General features: G+C 39.5%; 1 protein-coding gene across 1 annotated transcript in view; it reads left to right on the plus strand.

Moving 5' to 3' along the window:
* LOC307093581 (uncharacterized protein C1orf21) overlaps positions 1 to 24122 on the plus strand; it is a 240281-nt gene that overhangs the window by 35049 nt on the left and 181110 nt on the right. The window contains exons 3-5 of the mRNA XM_079761799.1: positions 714 to 783; positions 20592 to 20734; positions 22075 to 22189. The gene's annotated coding sequence lies outside the window, so the exon portion shown is untranslated. The remainder of the gene's footprint in view (positions 1 to 713; positions 784 to 20591; positions 20735 to 22074; positions 22190 to 24122) is intronic.

Consider the following 24122-nt stretch of genomic DNA (forward strand, 5'->3'; position numbering starts at 1 on the left):
AAAGAGAGAGTGGTGATTGGGATAGGGAAACTGGTGCTTTTTGAAGCTGCACAGATTTTTAAAGAAGAGTGAGAAAACATCAGTTGGCCATCTCAAAAAATGATGATTAAGAAGTTGATGAGGTGCTAACCGGTTTGGCTCAGTGGCTAGAGCATCAGACTGCAGACTGAAGGGTCCCAGGTTTGATTCCGGTCAAGGGCCTTGGTTGCGGGCACATCCCCAGTAGGGGGCGTGCAGGAGGCAGCTGATCGATGTTTCTCTCTCATCGATGTTTCTAATTCTCTATCCCTCTCCCTCCTTCTCTGTAAAAAAAAATCAATAACATATATTGTTAAAAAAGATGCTAGAAATAATTCAGCTTATTTGACATGTTACTATTTTTTTTAAAAAAAGAAGTTGATGAGGATTATGGGAGCTCTAGAGACCCAGTATCTCCCACATCACATAACACTGGTTTTTATTCCTCTTTACATATTTCTCCTTGAGAATAAACCTGAAAAACAGGTCAGACTGTATTAAAAAAAGGGAAAATACGGGAATCCTGTATTTTTATAGAGTTCTGTTTTGCCTAACTCTTTAAAAATTCTTAGATTCACCACATGGAGCTAAGACCAATGTGATAATTTTAATATTTGAATCTAATAATATGAGTTTTCATTGCCCATTATAGTTTATAATGTGCTTTCTTTTGTATGATGTTGTTTCTCAAACAGAGATCATCGGAGATGTGACACAGGTATACAAGATCAAAGAATAAAGAGCATCACTTTATTGTTCTTGCTGGTAAGACATTTAAAATGCTATTTTGTATTAAAACACACATTTATTATTAAATATAATGCATAATTCACTTGATTTTCTCAGATAAAACCTGAGCCTTCGAAGCAAAGCCATGCCTGAAATGTGCCACAAGGAGCTTTGCCTGCAGTGTGCTCAGAGCATTGAGGATGCTTAGTGGAAATCTGAGTAGCATAGGTAGACTTTTTATCTCATTTTCCCAACAAGAAGTATAGTAGAGAACATGTTTATCTCTTTATCAAGGAGAGAACGAAGGCTTGGGAGGTTCAGAACTTCTCCAAGTCCCTTTGCCACGTTCTGCTGGGCAGTCCTATTCTAGAGTCTGTGTTCTCAGCTCTAGAAAATGCTGCCTTTCAGTGCTGTGTGGTCACTGCAATCCAAATAATTGTCCCTAATTGTGTGGGTTGAAATTCTTTGACGCTCCTTCCATCCACCAAGAGGTGGAGTCTAGGTCTCCTTCCTGTGAATCTGGGCGGGCCTGTGAGCACTTTGAGCCACAGAGTAAAGAGAAAGGACACTCTCCCTCTTCCGGGGCAGCCTTTAAGAAACTGGCAGCTTCTACATTGGGTTGGTAGATTCAAGCCCTGGAATGCCCCACAAGACATCAAACTACCCTGCTTGAGAGACCCCGTGGAGAGGCCCTGAGACTTCATAGAGTAAGAGGAGGATCCAGCCCAGCTTCCTGCCATTCTCCCTAAGACACCAAGTATGTGAGTAAAAACATCTTAGACCCTCCAGGCCCGACAACTCAGGAAGAACAATAATGAAAGGCCCCACACAGCATCACATTGTACAGTAGAATTGCCCAGCTGAGCTCTGCCTGAATTCTTGACCCACAAAATTAGGAAAAATAATAATTTTAAAAAGTGGTTGTTTCAAAACACTAAGTTTTGGGGCACTCTGTATTCAGCAGTCGTTAACTAGGAAACTGCTCAAAGGGTATTCCCATTTCTGTTGCCTCTGGGATTTTCCAATGCTTCATGAAATCTTACTGTATTCCAGATGTGACACTGTAGTTGCCCTACTCATGAGCTTAATAAAGGGCCAGCAACTGAAAGAATTATAGCGACCCATCATCACTTGTTACAGCAAGTCTATAAATGAAGTTAAGTGTGAAATCAGAGCCACCAGGGTCCCCCGCTCCACTTCTGCATCCGGGCTGCTGATGGTTCTTCCCTGAATTCAAAGTGAGGGTTAGGTGGTCCATAGCCCACCTGCTCCACAAGTCAAACTACCTTGAGTTTTTGTGTCGTAACTAGATATTTATACAGTTCTTCCAGGAAAGGTAAGTTTTTCTGAAACACTGAGTCATCCATCTACTGGATACAGATAAGCCATGGATGCATCAGAATGAAGATGTTTTCTGAAGTGTTGGGCAGTGTCTGATCTCAGCATCTGTGTTAATGCAGGATGGTAAATAGAAAGCACTGATGCTTCCTTTTATGGGCCTGGAACTCTGCTTAGCTACAGAATGCCAGCTGTCCCCAAGGCCCAATTGCTTACTATTCAAGAATAGTCTCTGTACAAAATAGAGCACACACTGGCAGAGAAGCCCTGGGCAATAGCGCAGATTCAAGAACGGTCGGGACTAATGCCTCTCAGATGAAAATGCTTCTCTTTGTTTTAATTTCTAAGCATCTTCTCATAGAATCAAAATTTTGTTTTGTTTTAAGAAGATTCTTTTTTTTAATCCCACCCAAGGATATGTTTTTTAATTGATTTGGGGGAGAGAGAGAGAGAGAGAGAGAGAGAGAGAGAGAGAACGAACATTGATCAGTTACCTTTTGGGACCCAGAACCTGGTTATGTGCCTTCACCAGAAATCAAAGCCAGGACACTTCAGTGCATGAGATGATGATCCAACCAACTGCACCACCCAGCCAAGGCTAGAATTAAAACTTTTAGACATTTGTTTGTTTGTTCACTTGTTTTGGTGTTTACAACAACTTGAACTGTTTATTTACAGTCCAAAAAAACAATATTGAATGCCAATATTTAAATGATCTGCTAATATTTAAATGAAAGCCCCTAATAGCTGTTTACTGAGAAATATTTACCATGGATAAAAAATCCATCATGGCCTCCCCAGTGCCTGAAGTCTTTCCCTTCACTATTCTCCAACCACTGTGCCTTTACTAAGGACTTAGTATATGCCAGCCTCTGTGTCAAGTTCTGTAGAGGCATTATCTGGTTTAATATTCATAACAGCCCTAGGAAAGAGATAATATTACTGCTATTTTATAAATAAGTTAACACCAATAAATTATGTAACTTGGCCAAGGTGACATAAATACTGAGTATTGAAGCCAGATATTTAACTTTATATATGCTGATTCAACTCCTAAATGTGTATATAAGTGAGATTAGGTACCTTCTTTAAAAATTTTTGGTATTAAAGTTGTGCTGGCTTTGTAAAAGGAACCAGGAGCTTCAATATTTTTTACTATGGCCTAGAATCATTTAAATGACGTAGAACTAGCTATTCTGTAAAGGTTAGATAGATTTCAGCTCTGAAACGAGTAGGTAACATTTTTAGTAAAATATCTTTTTGACCTTTCCATTGTCTTCTGTGGTAATTGGTCTACTCAAAGTTTTTCATGTCTCCTTCTTGGATTAATTTTGGTCATTTACATCTTACTGAAAATGATTCATTTCTTCCAGATTTGCCAAGTTGCATCCATAGAGTTGCATGTAATTCCCTATTATAATATTTTAAAAACTCTCCTACATTGTAGTTTGTCTCTTTTCTCATCCCTATTTTTAAACATATTTTTACTTTATTTCCTTACTCAAGTCGGCAATAGGTTATACATTTTATTGGTTCTTTTGAAATACTAGCACTTAGATTTATTTATTGTTCTACTAAATTTTGTTTCTCATTTGGTTAGGTTCTGTTTTTTTATCTTTGTAAATTCTCTATTCCTAAATTGCAAAGTAAAGTTTTCTTATTCTTTTTCTAACTTACTAGATAGAAAGCAAATTTCTTCATGTTTCATTTTTTCTTACTAAAATAATAAAGGCATTAGGACCATCTATTTTATTATATTTTAGCTCTGAGTACATCTTTGACTGTGACCCAAAGTTCATGTATGAAATAATTCTTTTTTTTTCATACTTTCCATAGAACTTAGAATTTTATCATTAAGGTTTTCTTGACCCTAATGGCTATTTTAAATATATTTCTTTTTTATTGTTTAAAGTATTACAAATAGTAGTACATATGTCTTCTTTTTCCCCAATGACCTCCCCCTGGCCTTCCCCTCCCTCTTTCCCCCCCCCCCCCCCCGCCCACCAGCACATGCCCTCAAACCCCAGTGTCTGTGTCCATTGGTTATGCTTATATGCATGCATACAAGTCTTTGGTTCTTAATTTCCAAGTAGTTAATATATTTTACTTTTGGTCAACATTTAATCATATACTCTTATAGAAAATGAAATCTAGCATTTTCTAACTAAAGAATCTAACTAAAGAATAAAAGAACATGAATAATTAGGAATTATTCAAGGAGTGCGAAGGTGGTTGTACATTAGGGTGTCTATCAAAGTAATTCATTAGAACAACAAGGGGTAAATGGCATTTACTAAATTCAACAATCATTCTTCTAATACTCGAGGTAGAGGATAAGACTTCCAGAAGGGTTGAGTGAGGAACTCAGCACATGTTATCCCCCCCCAGAAGCAATAAAACTAGACAAAATTATAAAAAACAATCATTTCAAACTCTAGGAATTAACCAAACAAGTTAAAAAGTATTATATACTCCTGTTACCTTCCTTGTTGTAAAGTCTCTTTTGCCTAATATTATTATAGTCACTTGAACATACTTTAGATCAGTGTTTTTATCTTTTTCACTTTTAATCTGCTTGTATCTTTATATGTAAGGCAGATTTCTTATAGAAACATATATCATTTACATGTAATGCAATTATCAATATGGTTAGGTTTACATACACTCTGTTGCTATTTATTTTCTATTTGTCCCACCTATTCTTTGCTTTTTTCCTGATTTCTCCTGCTTTAAAAATACATTTTTTGTATTTTATTTTCTCCATTATTGACTTGTTAGATACATCTCTTAGATAAATGTACAATACTTACCATATATTTTAAGAGCCTTACAACAGTGTACTCCATCTTCTCCCCTCAAACAAATATTGTTGTGATGTACTTTAGTTCTATATATGTTATAAACCTCACAATACATGTGAGTAGGGAAAAGCCCAGTTTCCACCTGTGTTTCTTTTTACTCTCACACTACTACCACACTCACACTTCTGACACCAGATGTGTGGAGATTTTCCCCAGAACAAGGTAATTCTATGATGCCAGCTGGGTGTCCTACAATTTAACTCAACTCCGACACTGTCTACCTGGAGATGGCATCAGATCCCACAGGTTAGGGGCTCAGTCCTAAAAGACCGCCCCTCCCCACTTCAGATACCAATCACAAGTTGAGATTGTCACCTGGCTTCTAACAGATTGGCTATAACGCATAGGTGCAGAGCAGATCACAGAACTCAGGACAACAGTTTGCTTATTGTTTACCTCCTTAAGACACAAATGAACATGAGAAGATGCACAGGGCAAGGTGTGTGGGAAGGGGTGCGGAGCCTCCATGCCCTCCCCAGGTGTGCCACTCTCCCAGCACCTGTACCTGTTCACCAACCTGGGAGCTTTCCAAACCTCTTCTTGATTTTGGGATTTTCATGGAGGCTTCATCACATAGGCATGACAGATGGATTATTAATTCAATTTCCAACTCGGTCTCTGAAGAATGGGGGAGAAGAGTGGAGGCTGAAAATTTGAAGCTTCTATTCTTGGTCTTTTTTGTGACCAGCCCCTATCTAGGGGCCCACAAAGAGTTACTTCATTTAGAACAAAAGACACTGATATCACCCTGGAAATTCCAAGGGATTTAAACACTGTATGTCAGGAACTGGGGTCAAAGACCAAATTCTAGAACAAAAGATGCTCCTTGTACTCTTATCATTTAGGAAATTACAATGGTTTTAGGAGCTTTGTGCCAGGAACCTGGGGCAGAAACCAACATATATTTTTTTCTATTATCTCATAATGTGCTTATTATTTTTCTTTAAATAGTGAATTACCATTTAAAGAGATTTTAAAAGTGAAAAAAATGTATCTTATATTTAACCATTTATTTACCATTTTCAGTGCTCTTTATTTTTTGTGTTGATCCACATTTCTTCTAGTATCAGATCCTTCTGCCTGAAGAACTTCTTTTAACACCACTTGTAACATAGACCTTTCAGTTTTTAGTCCCCTTTTTAAAAAGTCTATATTTAACTTTAATTTTTGAAATAGTTTTTTATCCTTTATCCAGGTTGATGGGGTTTTCTTTCAGTACTTCATTGTCTTCTGGCTCTGACAAGAAGTCTGCTCTCTTCCTTATTTCCCTTCTTCTCTCTATATTGTGTTTTCCCCTATCCTCATCTGCTTTTAAAATTTTTATTTATCACTATTTTCAATAATTTGATCATGATGTGTCTTGACATGATTTTCTCTGTATTTCATTTGTGGTTCATTGAGTTTATATTTGCAAATTTAGAGTATTCGTCAAATTTAGACGTTTTCCAGTCATTATTTCTTCAAATATTTTTATCTCCTCCATCCTTGTAGGGTTCTAATTTTACATATGTTAAATGGCTTGATATTTTCTCACAAGATTTCTCCTGTTCTGTGTTTCATTTTAGATAAATTTCTAAGATCGTTGATACTTTTTCTGTGGGGTCTAAGATGCTGTTAACCCCAGGCACTGTAATTTTCATTTCAGGTATTTCAATGGGAAAAGTAGAGTAGGGAAGGGAGATCATCCCCAGGTAGATATTTTAAATATGGCCACCAGTTGAAACCTTACTAACTGGGTAAAATTTGAGCAAAGACCTGAAGAAGGTGACGTCAGGAACTTCATGTCTTCATCATCTTTCAAAGCGTTTTCTATTATACTTTTAGCACTTTCTCTTTTCTCTTTAATCTGTTCTTTTCTTCTAATATGTCAAGGAGAGCTTTCCATTGTCTCCTGTGTGTTCCCTTTTGTCTCAGTCTTCTTAATTATGTCCTTTTACATTTTCCCCCATTTGTCCTTCTCCTATCTTCCTGACCTTACTATTGGTTCCTTTTTCTGCTTCTCTTTTGGCTTCTGTATCAGTGATGGTTTTATTTTTCTCTTTTATTCTTTACAAAGCTTTGACTACTCATTCTTTATCTCCTTTCACCTTATATTTGAACACTTTTATTTCCTCTTAATTCTTATTTCTGGAGACCACATCTTTAATTTAGTTGATATCTAGAGGAAACATTCTGTGGCATGTCTTCCTCTGGGGAATGTTTTTTATCTGATTTTTGCTTACCATGTATTGTTTTCTTTGTGACTGCTTTGTGATTATTACTCAACTTTGAATGGGATCAGTTCTTTGTGGACCAATTACTTATAAAAATTGTCTGGGAAGGGTTCATGAACTGAATTGTGACAGAAGATGGCTTGGGCTTAGGACTTTCTCTCTTCCCTACCACATACATACATGTCTACACTGCATGTTCTCAAATTCGAATGTTCTAGAGCCACGTTTGGGGTAAGCAGAAAATTCATTAGTCCCTTGTATGCCATGTTTTTTGTTTGTTTGTTTTGTTTTAAGTGGTGATTTAGTAGTTATTGTTCCTGATTATTTTCTTGGTCTATTATCAGCAGTTTCTGAACTGATTGTCACTTACTTCTGCTTCTTATAGAAATGGCAGGACCACACAGGTTATCATTCAGCCCCTCATCTCCCGTCTGCCTGTGATGTTAATCTAGGTTTGGGCCAAACAACCCACCTCCACCTTGTCAGAGCTACTGCTATAGAAAGTGAATAATGGTTTGGCCCTCGGCATGACCAACTACTTTGCAGAAATCCACGTGCTCCTCCAGCTCTGTGGGGTTGTCAGCCCCTTCTTGCTGTGCTCCCTCTGTTTGGTCCTCAGATTGCTATGTTTGACAGCTATGCTGCATAGACTATTGTTCCCTGGCACTTCTTCCTTAGTTCATGTTCTTCTCTGGGGTTTGTTATTATTATTTTGTTGGTGGTGGTGGTTTAACATAGAAGAGTAGATTAGAAAAGTCTTCATTCTAATCTTTAATTGGAAGTTTCTACTATTTATTTTAATTTCATTCCACTCAATAAATACTTACTGAATGCCTACGAAGAATAAGGTATTGTGCTTAGCATTGGGAAGAGTAAAAGATGGAGGCAGAAAATCACAGAAAGTGCTTGAAGAACACAAGTAACCCCACTCTATTGGAGCACAAGGATAAGGAAAGAAACCCACACCCGTCAATATAGTGGCAGTAGGAGTGTTGTTTCAGCAGAAAAATCTTTGCAATTTTGCCTTAAGTGAAATAGTCCGATTTATGTTCTGGGAGCCCTCAGGACTATCCTAATAATAGCAATGCTTGGAAGTATTAATAAATGATGCTGAACCATCCAAATAATTATGGTAACTAATATTCAGCATATTCTTTAGTAGATACTTTCCTCCAGAACCATGTGGGCCACTTAATAAAATAGAATTTTATTTAAGAAAAAAAAAAAAGACCTAATGTAGGATAAGCAGTTCTCTGGAGTGGCTCTTTGCCTGAGAGTGTGGCTGTTTCCTACAGACTTAAAGTAATCATTCTGTGGTAATTAAGAATAAATAATAAATAAGTACATACACAAATAAAGTCTCTTCAGGAGACCAAGTAAAGAACAAAAATAAAGAAATCAAGGGCTGGGGGACCCTGATATTGCTTCAGACGAAGAAGTGTATTTAAATATAACTAAGTAAGAACGGGAGATGGTGGCCACTTTATTCTCCTGAAGTCTGGGGATATTGTAACCAAAAGTCAAACCACAAGATTTCATTGGTTAAACTGCTTCTCCCTCTGCCCCAAACCCTGACAAAAAGTCTCCACCTCAAAGAAATATTAATGACTCTCAAAGTATTTGCTCATTTATTTGACTCTGACCATTCTGTCCACCCCCTTTTCTCTGACTCCTCTGTATTCTCCGAAGAACCAAATCTTGCTAAACCTCTGGGTTCTGAGAAGAAGCCAATGGAACCCTGGCCTGCTGACAGTAAACTAGAGATGACAAGGTGAACAGTGCACTTCTTTTCTCTTTCTGAATCGTGTTGGGTGCCCTACAGATGGACTCGCTATGGCAGCCCGTGAACTGGGGAGCGCCATGGGATGGAAAAGCATAAGCAATTCTGGCCTAAGATCAAACCTTGGCTCTCAAAAACGTTAGTAAATGCTCATGTCATATTAGTGATGATGGTTCTGGATTGGAAATGACGACATATGGGCAGGTTCTAGAACATACATGTTAGTACATTAGCAATAATAATCAGATGGATTTTCTTGGGAGAGATAGAGGAAAGAGAATTATAGAGTGAAGAACTCTGGGGCAATGGTTCGCTGAAATGTGGTCCCCAGACCAACAGCATCAGCGTCACCTGGGAACCTGCTGAAATGCAAATTCTCAGGCCTCTCCCAGACCTGCCAACTCAGAAATTTTGTGGGTGGAAGCCCACAATCTGTTTTAAAAAGCCCTCCAGGTGATTCTGAAGTATGTTAAAATTTGAGAAGCAGTACACTAAGGGGAAGAAAAATAACTGTAGGTATAGGTCAGTACTTCTCATACTTTATCTTGGTGAGTTTATTAAAACAAAAATCATGAGACCCTACTCTAAGAGTTTCAGACTCAGTAGGGCTGAGTAGAGGGGAAGGCAGTTTGCTTTCTAATAAATTCCTATGCGTTCTCCCCTGGGCCAGGGACCAAGGTTTGTGGGAAACAAGACCAATGTGGCTGATGTTCTCTCAGTCCTGGTACTCAGCTCAGCCCTGCCAGGAGCCAGCATCAGAACAGGAGGACCTAAAACTGAAATGAAGTTGAGCTGTAACATTTAATGACTAATGAGGAAACAATTTGTAAAGCTCAAATTGAGGGACATTCTACCAAGTCCACTGGCCCATACATTCAAATATGTTCCGCATGTTAGATTAAGGGATTGTAGTAATAGTTCCCTGAATTTGAACACAAGTGAGCCTGGCTTTGTGGATTGAGATTGTACCTGCTACACTCAAACCCATATCCTCATGCTCGATGCTTTCTCCGGGACAGTGATGACCACAATGAAGCTCTTACTCAGCACAAAGAACTTACCAAGAATAGGAATTGCTTGCTCTTTTGACTTGGAATTACTTTCCAGAGTCCATGGTGGTTTCTGTCTCTGTGTGGTTCCTAGGCTGTTCTCAGAGTGGGCTGTTCTCAGACTTGTCCAGGATAGGTGTGGAATATCACACAGTCTTATTTCAGTCTTCCCAGGGTGATAGGAGCCGCAGAGTTGACTGCTGACACCCGAGACAGGAAGAGCGGCTCCTTGGGATCTCTTTCAAAGTGGCTGCTCTTTGATTTCTCTCCTTGTGTGTTCTTCCTTGCTTCTGGATTTCTATAGTGCTTGCAATCTGACGCAAACATTCTAGCACTTGATTTTAATCCAGCCTAGTGTTTTTCCCTGTTGTCTCTTGTACACACAATTCACCTCCCAAACCAGAGGTGGGAACTGTGACTCCATTACGTTTACATCCTGAGGAGCGTTGCACTGTGCTAGCCCAGTAAGCACAGAAACACATTTGTCAGTGTATTCACAGAATGCAGTGAATGAATGAATGAATGAATGAATGGTAATGCCCATTTCTCCTAATATGCCAATTAGAAAAACAAACTCCTCTTGGAAACGTGTGCGAGATTTGAGAGAAGCTGGATAACAAATTATTTATTAAAAATGCAAGACTTCTTCCTCTGCACATGGGTCGTTAACGGTTGCCTGTATATTCAGCTCATTGTTAGAGAATTACTGCATGCCTCATTATTTAGGCTCAGTAATGATGCAATGATAAGCTTACTTATTGGTTTTCTCAAGTGAGCTATTGGACTAAGCCAAGCAAGACTGTGAAATAAGCAAAATCTAGCTCTGCTGTCCCTCCTTCTAATGGCTATTCATATCCTCCTATCCCCCATCCCCACTCTCCCATCTCCTCTTTAACTAGCAATTAATTAGCTCATAAGAGCCAACGTATTACCCCTCTAAAGAACTATTTGTCTTTTAGTAAAAGAGTAATTAAGAGCTAACTTTAAGCGTCTAAAGAAATGAATCTCTAATTGCAAATTTCCATGCATTGAAAAGCCAGTGGGAGAGAGATTTAGGGAAAAGGTTTCTTAAATCCCCCCTTCTAGGAAGAAGCCCATTTTTACTACTCATTAAGCCAGTGCCAATCAGATTTATGAAAAAGATTCCATTTCTAAGTAAAGTTTAGAAACTTTATTTTTATTTTATTTTACAGAGATATATTCATGCTTTGGAGAATAAATTTAAGCTGATAAAACTCACAAATCACTGTTTTATAAGTCAGAAAGTAACTTACTAACTTGTTTATGATTTCTCATTACTATTATATTCATGTATTCTGTTTAAGGCATAGAAGTCAGAAACCTGGTAGGAGTGCCAACAATTTCTCCTACTGTGCTCAGAGCAGACATTGCTAATCAAGCACTGCACTCCTTTCCTTCTTCACACAGCTCCAGGCAACCATTGCTTTCACAAATTATATCCATTGCCCAGCAAAGGGTAAAACCTTTGCTTGCCAGTGCTGTTCTTCTTGATATCAAGGTACCTAGGAAGTAATTATTTATTAAAATGTTATTTGGCAAGAATGGAATCAGAACATATGACCACATCCCAAAAAGTATAATTAGGAAACAAAATAGCACAAGTGAAAATAAATTAGAACTAAAGAAAAGGGGCAGGAAGTCAAGATGGCTGAGGTGCATGGCTCTATGTAGTTAATGTCATTAGAACTGAATATAAATTAACTGGATTCAGAAGTTCAAAAAAGAAAGGAAGTAGGAAGGCAGGGAAGGAAGAAAAGTTTGTGGATGGAATATCACATGAGGGGTGATTGATTTGTTAGACAGGATCCTTATTTCTATGACAGATGCAGCAATGAGCTTCATGAGGCTATCCCTCACTCGGTAAAAAAGCCCTAGGCATAATTCAGTGAAGTCATTTCCATAGTGGGTCAAGATAACATGTTCTAATTTGATACCAGAAAAAGAACCTAGACTACGGAGATGTGTGGGTGGATAATCCCAAGGGGAATTTGATAGTTTTGCAAAATATTTTCTACATTTGGGATATTACTGCCAACCTACAATGTGGTATAACTTTCTAATACTGTAATATCAAAAAGGTATTATCAATCTTGGGTAAGCCTTGATAAAATATTGCTCTTCCTCTCCCCAGAGACTCCTGTCACTGCTTTCCCTCATAGCATTGCTATGTCCTGTAATGAGGCATTGCTGAGTTAGTTGTATTGTAGAAGACTTGCTTCTTGCAAAAGTATGAAGTATATTAAATTGACAATCTTTTTATGCTCCATAGGGTTGCACATACTGGTGCCCTTTCCTCAAACACTGAAATTGTAATTCCAGACGCTTCCCAACCCAGCACAGTTTCTGGTGCACCTTAGCGCTCAATAATATGCACTGAATAAATGAATATCTAGGACCCTCTCTTTTCTTTTGCATGCTCCAGGTTTTGAAAGAATTTGTCTAATACACAATTTGCATTTGGATAATAATGAATTTGCATTTTCAGATCAGTAAGATAGAAGGTTGGCCCTCTTAATTTTGATTTTTTTTGTGCTGTTGAATTCCTACTGAATTTCACTTACAGAGAATGAAAGAGACTTCCTAGTCTTGGAATGTTGCCTTCGATGGGGATGTTCTCTTAATGATACCTGCATGATTCTTACCGCATTCCATAAACCAAACTAAACTCCAGAAGCTTATGAGGTAAATGTAGATAGTGAAAGGTGATAATAAAAAAGCCAAAAGAAAATGTAGATGAATATTTCTCTTCCCTACATTTAAGAAAGGAATCTAACATAAAACAGTAAGGGGGAAAATGTAGGTTTTATTACATAAAAGGTAAACACTTCAATACACAAAAAGGTCTAAAGGCAAACATAAAGTAAGAACATATTTTCACTACTATGTAAAGATTGAATAGCCTTTATTGATAAAGCATGGATACAATCAATAAGAAAAGTAATTTCTCAATAGAAATACTGGCAAAGGACACTGACAATTTTAAGAAGAAAAAATGAAAACAGGCATTAAAAACATTTTCAAATAGTCAGCACTACTAGTAATAAAAGGAAATTAAGAGGAGATACTCTGATCTATATTTTTAGTACATATTTCAAAGGTAATAATACTTAATAGTGGCAAAGGTATAGACTTTCTGGAAAGCATTTTGGCAATAGGTGCCAAAATCCTTTAAAGTTCCCAGGAAAACCAGGGCAAGGTTGTATGTATTACATTATTTTAATCACATTATTTCTAATGGCCAAAAAGTGGAGGAAAAATAGAGGTCCAAATAGAATGGGAATGATTAAAATAATTAAACCATGAAATGAGAAATAATTGATGAAATTATGAAATAATGAGAAAATTCATATGAAATAATATTAACTGACAAAAAAAAACCTGTGTATATAGCTATAAATATAGTGTAATTCCAGTTACCTAAAACCTATATATCTGTATATGCATAGAAAAAAAATTTATAAGTAAACACCAAAATATTAAATCTGTGTTATACTCATAGAAATGATTATTTTTCTTTTGTACTTTATCTTTATTTTCCAAAAATTTTAACAATATTAATATGTTATTTTCCCAAGTTTTGAAAAGTAGCATATGAAATAAAAATGGAATGCTTGATCTAAATGGAAGATTCTAGAATATTTCCATATAAACAGTCAATTTTTTTAAGAAGAGTTATCTCCATTACATTCTCTGGGCTCATGCCCTTAAGTTATTCTCAACTTACATCTCCAGGGGCAGGTAAGAAATGGATGATACAATTTCTCTAAGATGATACCTAAATTACTAAAAGCCAGGTCAAGCCTGATGGGTTAAATATGTGGTTTGCAGTAAGGGAAAAAAAAAAAAAAAAGACAGACTGTCACACAGAAAAAAAAGTCAAAGGGATGGATGGCCATCAGACTTTAGAAGCAAGCTCTCTGGCCAGGATTCCTGGGAAGGTTGTGTTATTCTGACGTAATCTCAGTATTTACTGGATTGTTCTGAAATAATCTGTCCACCTGCCTTTCTCTCCTCGAGTCCAGGCTATGAATTCCTTGTGCAAAAGTCTCCGTTTTACTTACTATCTCTGTAGCTCTGAACACAGTACTGGTCAATCAGGAAAGTGTTTCTTGCCTAATGCTTTCATCTGTACCTTGACCATTAAGAAGCAAATTCAAAGGAGAAGTGAAAATATCAGTCTCTTGAAAATAAGATCAGGGAATGATGGTGAATCTTGCCTGCTTCCTCACCTCAGCATACCAAGTCATCTATATAATAAAAGGCTAATATGCAAATCGACCGAACAGCAGAACGACAGGTCACTATGATGCACACTGACCACCAGGGGGCTGATGCTCAATGAAGGAGCTGCCCCCTGGTGGTCAGTGTGCTCCCTCAAGGGGAGCGCCTCTCAGCCAGAAGCCCTGAGCTGGCTCACGGCTGGTGAGCACAGCAGCGGTGGCAGGAGCCTCTCCCACCTCCGTGGCAGCGCTAAGCTGGCAGTTGCACATCCCCCAAGGACTCCTGGACTGCAATAGGGCACAGGCCAGGCTGAGGGACGCCCCCCTTCCCCCAAGTGCACAAATTTTGTGCACCAGGCCTCTAGTATATACATAAAATTGGTGGTTTGAGATTGCTCTGGCCAAAAGTGGCTGCATGAAACCCAACCCTTGTATCATTATCACATGTTCACTTACGACTCTCCCTGGCCATCAACAAACTAATCATTACCTTAAATAAGCACTTCTTTTAATAACTCTGCTTAGAAATGACTACATAAAACCATGAAATAGAATAGTTTCTCGTTTCACTGAAATTGGACCCACATTTACTGTCATAAACTGCTGTGGTCACTGGCTGTTCCTAGTCAGGGCCTTCTCTCTATTAACTGCCTAGATAGCTCCATTGTACAGCCAGAGCCCAGGGTGGCAGTGAGCTCTGCAGTCTGCAGAACCCTGGGAGATTCTGCAAGCTGGTAAAATCCTTCCATTTGGGACTTGCCAATACAGATTCCAAAAGAGTTACCTTCCAAGATCCTCAGTGGATTCTTGAAACTTCAGCTAGTACCAGACCCTACATATGCTATGTTTTTTCCTATACATACATACCTATGATAAAGTTTTAATTTACAAATTAGGCACACTAAGAGATTAATAATAACTAATAAGAACAATTATAGCAATATACTCTAATAAAAGTTGTAAGAATGTGGTCTCTTTCTCTCTCTCTCTCTCAAAAGATGTTATTGTTCTGTGTGTACCTCGTGGATATGTTTGATAAAGGGGTAATTCACATCCTGGTAGGATGGAGCATGATGGCAAGGAATTTCATCACACTTCTCAGAATGGTGTGAAATTTAAAACGTATGACTTGTTAATTTCTGGAATTTTCCATTTAATATTTTTGGACTGCGGTTGACCACGGGTAACTGAAACCTCAGAGCAAAACCACAAGTAATTGGGACTACTGTATTGGAGTATCAATGCTGTTTGCTCTGCTAGGAAACCTCGGGTCTTATCCACCCGGAAACTGGCATCCTTAAAGGGCCCCTGCTCTGTGAAACCCTACCCCACCACTCTATTCTTTAAGCCCTTGTCAGATTTTGTATGTGTTTCATCCCATGTCTGTTTCTCTCCTTAGACACTAAGTTCCATGAAGGCAGGAATACTATTCACTAAGTTCCATGAAAGCAGGAATACTATTTCATGTATCTTTGTAGCACAGTGCCTGAAACAACCAGTTAATACCGGGGCGGGGGGGGGGGGCGGGGGGGTTGGGGGTGTGTGTGGAATGAATTTAGTGCTTATTTTATTTTTAGACTATTCTCTGGGAGTTCCAGCCTTTTCTAAAAATAATTCTAAGTGTTTTCCAGGACATAGAAATGGTTGGTAGAAATCTTTGAATCATAGTTCTATCACTTACTAGCTTTCTATACTGGTAAGTTAATGTCTTTTGAACCTCAATTTCTTGATCTGTAAAATGGGTATGATGATAATAGTAGCACTGTCGTCAGGTTGCACGCACTGGCGTCATTCTCCTGGCACACAGCTGTGATTAGAGGTTCCCCCGGGGCCTACCAGAGCAGTTTTTCCCATCAGAGTTTTCTCTTCTACTTTGAGGTTCTCCCTTTTTTTAGTCAGACCTCATGATCTTCTAGAGCAGGAGTCAGCAAACCTTGTTTGTAAAAGGCCAGCTATTGACTATGTTAAAGCTTTGCAGGCCACTCAGTTTCTGCTCCATATTCTTCTTGGGTATTTTTGTTGTTGTTGTTGTTTTTGTCTCTATAAAATCCCTTTAAAATCTAAAACCATTCGTAGCTCATAGGCTATACAAAACCAGCCGTTAGCAAGATAAGCTATATGGACCCATAACATATGTATATGGGTTTATGGGTTTGCTGAACCCTGATCTAGAGTGGGGGTTCACACCAACGGAAACAACACCTCCTGAAAACTCATTAACATAAATTAGTGAGCCTCCCCCCAGACCTACTGGATCAGAAACTTGAATGTGGGCACAACAAAGATGTTTAATAAACTCTCCAGGCGATTTTGATGCAGGTGTTCAACCTTGGCTGCACAGTAGAATCCTGGAGAGCTTTAAACCTGTCAGTACCCACGCTTCCCTCTCTAGCAGATCAGAAGCTCTGGGGGTGGCCCAAGGCACAGGTGCTGAGAGGCCTGCAGGTGACTCAGTGTGCAGCCTCCATTGGGTTCCCTCCAATATAAACCGAGGGGATAGCTGTAGTGCTGATAATATTGCCAAGGCACCCAATACCTGGGACTCGCTTCTTGTTTTGATGGTTTCTTGAAGAAATCTCACTCTAATCAATTAACCAAACGATAGCTTTTCAGCGCTCCATAAAAAGCACTATGTTAGGTACACTGGGGATATTTTAAAAAGTATATTAAGATGGTCTTTTCTACCTTTAGTAAAATGCATATGAAAAGCAAACTTCTCCATTACAAAGAAGCTCCTAGTTTCAGTTTTACAAAGAAGGACCAACTCAAGACATGCCACCCATTTATCCTTTTTCAGAGTTTAAACCTGGTCCCTGGTCACTGTTTCCTGACTCCCTCACCATTACTTCAAGGGGCTGGGTCCATTAGTCCAATTTTCCAAGTGGAGTAAGCTATAGGGTGTTTCATTCTTGTTTCCAAAACACATTTTCCTGTAAATATTATGTGGGAAAGCCTTTGGATGGGTTTACGTTGGGAAGGTAATTCTAGAGTGCCACATTTGACAAATGACATCAGCCAGCCTGCCCTCGCCATAAACCATTTTAGAACTCTTATGCATAATTTGGCTTCAGGTCAAGGTGGTGTAATATGAACCAGCAGAATATACAGCACAGCGTGTCCTTAGAAGCTATCCTAAAGATCAGCAGAACTCATTCCTGTAAGAGAAGCTCATCTGCAGGGCAAGGTCAAGTCCAGTGGTCATCAGAGAGGTTCCCTTAATGGAACTGCTCTTTGCCTGCTTTCTGACTCTGCTGTGGGGGTCCCTCTGGCTGCCTTCCTTACATCCATTCCTTCCTATCACAAAGGACGGCCCTGTCTCTGTACCACAGATATTCCCATTTTGTTCAGGAATCAGATAGCCATGTTCTTCCTGGGGAAAGGGTTCAATCTTGATGGTTTAGATAAATCATGGTAATTCCATTTCCTTTGTCAGTGATTGGTTTAGGAATAAGCTCGTGACTGATAATTCTGGTCTATGAGACTGAGAGGAAGCCTGCAAAAGAAACTTCTGGAAAGTTCTCTGTGGTGTTTAAAAGACATGCAAAGGGAGATGTTTCTTCTTAGGCCATTGGATATAGTGCTTCTTAAAAAATATGTTTTTATTGATTTTGAGAGAGAGAGAGGGAGAGAGAGAGAAAGAGAGAGGAGATAAGTTAGCACCCTGAACCGGCAACCTGGGTATGTGCCCTGATCAGGGTTGAACCTGCGACCTTTCAGTGCATAGGATGATGCTCAACCCACCGAGCCACACTGGCAGGGGCTGGATGTAGTTTTGTGAGGATATGATGCTTAGAGCTTCTGTAGCCATCGTGCAGCCATGAGGGAATGTGTCTGGAGCCAATAGCCAACAAAATGAGAATGATATAATAGAAAGGTGGAAAAAAATGTGAGTTCCCCAATGAACTCGTTGAGCTACTGAATTAAAGACCCAGAAACCATCTGATCTCCAGATTTCATGTGAGTAATAAATGTCACTATCTAGGCCATTTTTTGGTGTGTATTGTCTGTTTTTACAGCCAAATGCATCATAACTAATACAGATGTGAAAGAATCTTGTATTATACTTAGTGTCTGCTTACTCCAAAAACATGCATATTTGTACTAAGGATTTTTCTGTTGTACTAAGGATTTTTCTGTTGTGTTTTTTTTTTAACTTATTTCTTTCTTAGTTTTCTCTCTTACTGGCACAGCTGGTCTCCAACGCAAGGCTATGTCTCCCTGAGAACTTTATCTTTACCACTCTTCTTCTTGAAGACCTGAGTGAACCTTTAACTTTGATATGACATCTGCCTAATACAGAATGGCAGTCCCATCCACACCAGGCACAAACACAACAAAGGATGGGCCTTACTATGCAACTGCTGGCATTTTAATCAGTATTGTTGTTAACATTGACATTGGCATCACCATAGCCAGCAGTCTGACAGCCTCAAAACCTTCTCAGTGCTTGACACAATTTTGACATTCAATAACTGTTAGTTGGATGAATGCATAAATAAACTCTAGTTATTTGTAATCAGCATATCAAGGAGAATTTAGAGACTTGAATATATTTGAGATAGAACCCTAAGTACTAAGTAGCCTTTTTCTGCCACGTGTAGCTTCAACTAGAGAGTGAAAGTCCTATAGCTTCTTTTTTTAAAAATGAAATGTCCCCCCTCTCCATCTCTCTTGCTCTGATTCTCACGCTTATTCTATCTGGGAATTTCAGAACTTAAGTAATCTGATCTTACAAATATTTTTAAATCAGATGTTTTCATTTCTGCAAGATCTTTTTTTCCCAAAGAATTCCATCATTGCTCATTAAGAGTTTCTGACATATCAGGGTATGGTGCATGTATACATTTTGAGCAGGCTATGCGGTCATGTAGGTTCTATGTAACTCGTTTATTTAATAACTTCAAAGGTAAGGGACTGTATATAACATGGCTTTGAAAAAAAGTGCCTTCATTGGAAATACTTCATCCAGCAGACTGACTTTGGTAGCGGGAGTAAAGAAATTATTAGCTTTGTTCAACCTCCTGTGTACTTTCCCGCAGCAAAGGGCAGATTTGTGACCTTCAGGGTGAGACTGGCAAGGAAGGAAATGTCCTCCTATTTTCTTGTGGAAACTTCATCATTTGTCTCAAGAGAAGGACTTACTTTCATGCTAAGATTCAATGTCTCAGTGACCAGATCCTACTCACTGAGAGAGGTAGAACGACCTCAACAGGGAGAAAGGCTGAGACCAGGCTTCTTCAAAGCTGATTCTCTTTCAGAAGTCAGTTCCTAGTGGATAGAACTTCTCCAATAGTCCCATGAGGGAGGAAAGTGTGTCTGTTAAATGTCCCCCTATAGTCCCTTGTTATACATGTAAGGATACAAAAATTATTGGCTGGATTCCACCAATTAGTATAAATCCCTCCACAGCAGAGTTGCTTGAATCTCCACCTAACACTAAATATTTCTCTCTTTTTTAAAAATATTTTTTATTGGCTTCATAGAGAGGAAGGGAGAGATAGAAACATCAACGATGACAGGGAATCATTGATTGGCTGCCTCCTACACGCCCCACACTAGGAATCAAGCCTGCAACCCGGGCAGGTGCCCTGGCCAGGAATCGAACTGTGACCTCCTGGTTCATAGGTTGATGCTCAACCGCTGAGCCACACCAGTAGGGCCACTTAATGTTTCTTTATGAAATAGTGACTTGCTTATAAGTCTCTCTCTCCCATTAAATGTTAAGTGCCTTGCAACCTGATCCATGTGTCAAGTCATCTTTGAACCCAGTGCCTGAAATACTTATAGTAATAGCAGGCACTCAGTAAATATTTTGAAATGGAAGTAAATCATTACATAATAGTGAAAAGGCCCAGACTCAATACGTTGACAGGTATTTACTAAGCCTGGGAGAAATAAGACAGAGACTGTAAATAAAGGTATTTTGCTTATATAATGAGAAGAGACTGGAGTTTAGAATTAGACCACGTTTCGAATCCCAGCTTTGTAACTCACTGGTTGTTCTACTTTGAGCTCATTACTTAACCTCACTGGGCCTCATTTCATAGTCTGTAAATGGGGATAACAATACATTTCTAAATGAGTTGTTATGTGTTGAATTGTGCTCCCCATTCATATGTTGAAGTCCCAACCCCCAACCAGTACCTTAGAATGTGACCTCTGGCTCTTCACTCAGTGAGCATCATGGAAGAGTCATATCCTGGAATTAGAAAACCCTGGGTTTAAATCTTGAATCTTCTGTTGACTAACTTTATGGCTTCTTCTGCCTAAGACCCATGAGGAGATGACAGTATGTCAGTCCCAGGGTAAAGGGTCCCCACCCTTCTCACAGAAGTTTGACACTGCATTCTGTCTGTCTTCAGAGGCACCCCATCCAGTAGAAATGGCAGCACCTCTCACTTGGAGCCCAGATCTACAGAATCAGCGTTGAATCCCTCACCCACAGGATTGTGGAGGTCAACCCAGATGAGATGGCCATCACACGATTGCTCTCCAGATGTTTATGGTACTGGTTAATGAACTAGCACATATTCTGTATCAAAGCCCACAATCACTATCACCTACAATGTGCTCCTTCCTCACCCGCCCTGGAGGTGACACCATGGAGGTCCTCAGCTTATTGTCCACTCTGAACCTCAGGTAAACTCCGGGGGTGTGGGTTACAGATGTGGTGCCATAACAGCACATCTTAAGGTGATTTCCTGCCAACAAAAGGTCACAGGTCTTTTGTAGCTGAGAGTGGGGAGAAGAACTTTGACATTGTCACATTTAAAGAAATATTTTCTGCCGCATGGGTTCAGTTTCCAATGGTAATGTGAAGCATTGAAAGGGATTGCACCCCATCTAGCTATGTTTCTACATGGAAATGTGAAAGAAGCATCTATCTGTAGGAACACATATACACAGAGATTAAGAAACCATAGTCCGAAACCACAGGAAAGACATAAAACTGCTATTTCAAATTAGTGAAAGCGTTATAAATGTTTATGCTAATGGCTGCCTTACATTGACACTGGGCATTTGTTGATAAAGCTGTCCTTTATCAACAAAAGTTATTTAGGACCAAGAACTGATTCAATCGAATCAGTGAGGAAGCATGGAAATGCTACCGTGTTTCAAGCCTTCTAGCCACCTTTGCTCTGTGATCTCCCACCTCTGGAATAGTCTTCTGGCTAGGAGAACCCACTGCAGGCTTCTGAGTAGCCAGCAGGTATCATGGGCCCACAGTGCTAATCCGTTTCTGGACCCTCACCAATGATAGAGACCGTGGAGGAGGTGGACAGTGTACTGAGGCTACCTACCACGCAGAAGATCCCTGAAGATGGAAGTGTTCTTTTCTACGCCCAGTGGTCACCATCAGGATGGTGTAGTCTAAGTACCAAGTCTAAGAGCCAGTGCCAGCCCTGTCACTTATTAGCTGGCTAACCTTGGCTTTGCCCTAATAACTTAACTTTATTGTTTTGCATTTAGAGATTTTGCATCTAGAAGATGGAGCTGTTTATAATAACAACACCTCCCTAGCATTTTACGGGGCGGGGGGGGGGGGGGGGCTAAAATCAGTTAAAGCATGAGGGGGAGTTTAGAAAACTTTCTGATTATATGCTAACACCCCAAAACTATTTGAACCATTTATTTTGGAATTCCCCCATTCCTTCCTTTCTCCCTTTTAGCATCTGGTCTGAAACCAGCAAGTTGTTTATATCTCCACGAGAGCAGTATTTTGTATTAGCTCTTAAAATTGTTAGTTCTCAGTAATTGTATCTTAATCAGTCCGTAACACCAGAACCAGCAGAGCTTTTGTAATCTGAACTGTACTGAGAAGTAATGACTTATCCGTTGTTTTAGGGTTCTTGCTTCAATATGGTGAAGGGATCTGCAACTTGACTCCTTCCATTTATCGCCTCAGAATTCTTTCACTTTCTGAAAGGCTGTCGGAAAAGGAAAGGCTGTGTTCAAAGAGGTAAAGTTGAGATAGAGGTGAAAATATGGTAATGGAGATTTTGTTTGTTTCTTCTCTCTGTCCTCTCTGTCTCTCTCTCTGTCTCTCTCTCTGTCTCTCTCTCTCTCTCTCTCTCACACACACACACACACACACACATTGCACTCTTTTTCTTCTTTTAGCCACATCATCTGTCTGTATCATCGTGGCTGAAATGTCTGGACATCAATATTTGCTTTCCATCATTTCTAAGAGGAGCCCACACAGCAATGTCATAGCAACTTAATTACTCCCTAACCTCTAAGGCTGCAGGAGACCCTGCTGTCTGGCTGAGCCTACAGGAAGCAGCAAAGCCTCCAGTTCTCACAGAGCTCACAATCCATTAGAGAGACAAGACCAGCATGTGACATAGCAATACTATTAGCACGCATAGCTGGAAGCAGGACAATACTCCAACGGGGTATCAGTAAGTACCAGGTGACTTCATCTGTTACACCCACAGTGGTGGAGCTGCTGTTTGACCTGGGGACTAGGGCTCCACACTAGAGAGCTAACTTCCAGTGACTGGACAAGGCCATGACTCTGAAAAGGAGAGGGGGAGACAGCCTGGGGGGCTTAGCTGACCCTACCGGGGGTCTGGAGTCCCCCTCCTTCTCCTTCATCCTTCTCTCTTACCTGTGGCTGAGTCTCTTGGTTATGGGTTTTTAACATTCCATGCTTCAAATGACTTGTGTCCCCTGTTTCATCTTCTGTCTACCCAATTTTTGGAAAGTGAGATAAAAGAAAAATACATACCCTAAGGAGAGACCCAAGGAGGAAGTAAATAGAGCCATAATTATCAGGTCTAGAAAAGCAGGTTACTCAGAGTAATTCACACATCATGGAGCGACCAATTAGAACCATTAGCAAGTTGTTAGCACTGACTTTAATCTATCTGCTCTGATTTTGCCCCCATCATTCTGTAGGAGCTGTGTGATGTCTTTAGGATTAACCAGTATAAAGAAAATATACAAACAACCCTCAATCCACAACTGTGTATTGGATGCTTTACCTGTGTATGCATAGGGGTACTCCCAAAGGAAGAATATTTGGACACACACAAATATCTAGTTTCAAATCTTGATGGTGGAGCTAAGATAAAAGATGTGGCAGGTCCCCGACAGTATAAGGCTGTGAAATTTCAGCAAGGGAGGAAGACCCCAAGAGTTCAGGGACTCCATGTTGGGTTGCTGGGATAGCACATTTCAGAGTAGTATTTATTTTAGGATATTTATCTGTTTTTGAATAATCCTTCCAAAGCTACTTTTAACTTGATTATTTTAAAATATCAACCTGATTGGAACCTTTTAAAATAAATCACATAAAATGAATTCATGTGGGTTTATATGAGAAGTTATAAGAGGCATATAGCTTTTACTATTTTTATATGTACAGCTTTTACTCTTCTTTTTTTCAATCAACTTGCATTTCCCCTTGGTTTCCTTTTTATAGTCAATGGTAAAGGGAACCCATATGTCTTAGTCAGCTTGGGCTGCTATAACAAAATAGCGCAGACTGGGTGACTTAAACAACAGATGTTGATCTCTCACAGTTCTGGAGGCTGGAAATTGAGATCAGGGTGCCAGCATGGTCAGGTTCTTAGAGCTCTTTTCCTGCCTTGGAGATGTTGTGTTGGGAAGGGGACAGGGAGTTGAGGGTAGGGAAGTGTTGGGAGGCATTGGGGTGGGGTGGAGGAGGCAAGGGTGAAGGAGTAGTCAGGATTGGGGGTTGGGGAGAGCTCCCTACTCTCTTCTCATAAGGGCACTAATCTCATTATGAGGACCCCACCCTCATGACTTCATCTCCCAAAGGCCCTACTTCCCAATACCATCCACATTGGGACTTAGGGCTTCAACATATGAACTTGGCGGGATACCAACCTTCAATCCATAATACTCTACTTAAAAATAAGAAC

The sequence above is a fragment of the Cnephaeus nilssonii genome (genome assembly GCF_951640355.1).
Source record: "Cnephaeus nilssonii genome assembly, chromosome: 21".
NCBI lineage: Eukaryota > Metazoa > Chordata > Mammalia > Chiroptera > Vespertilionidae > Cnephaeus > Cnephaeus nilssonii.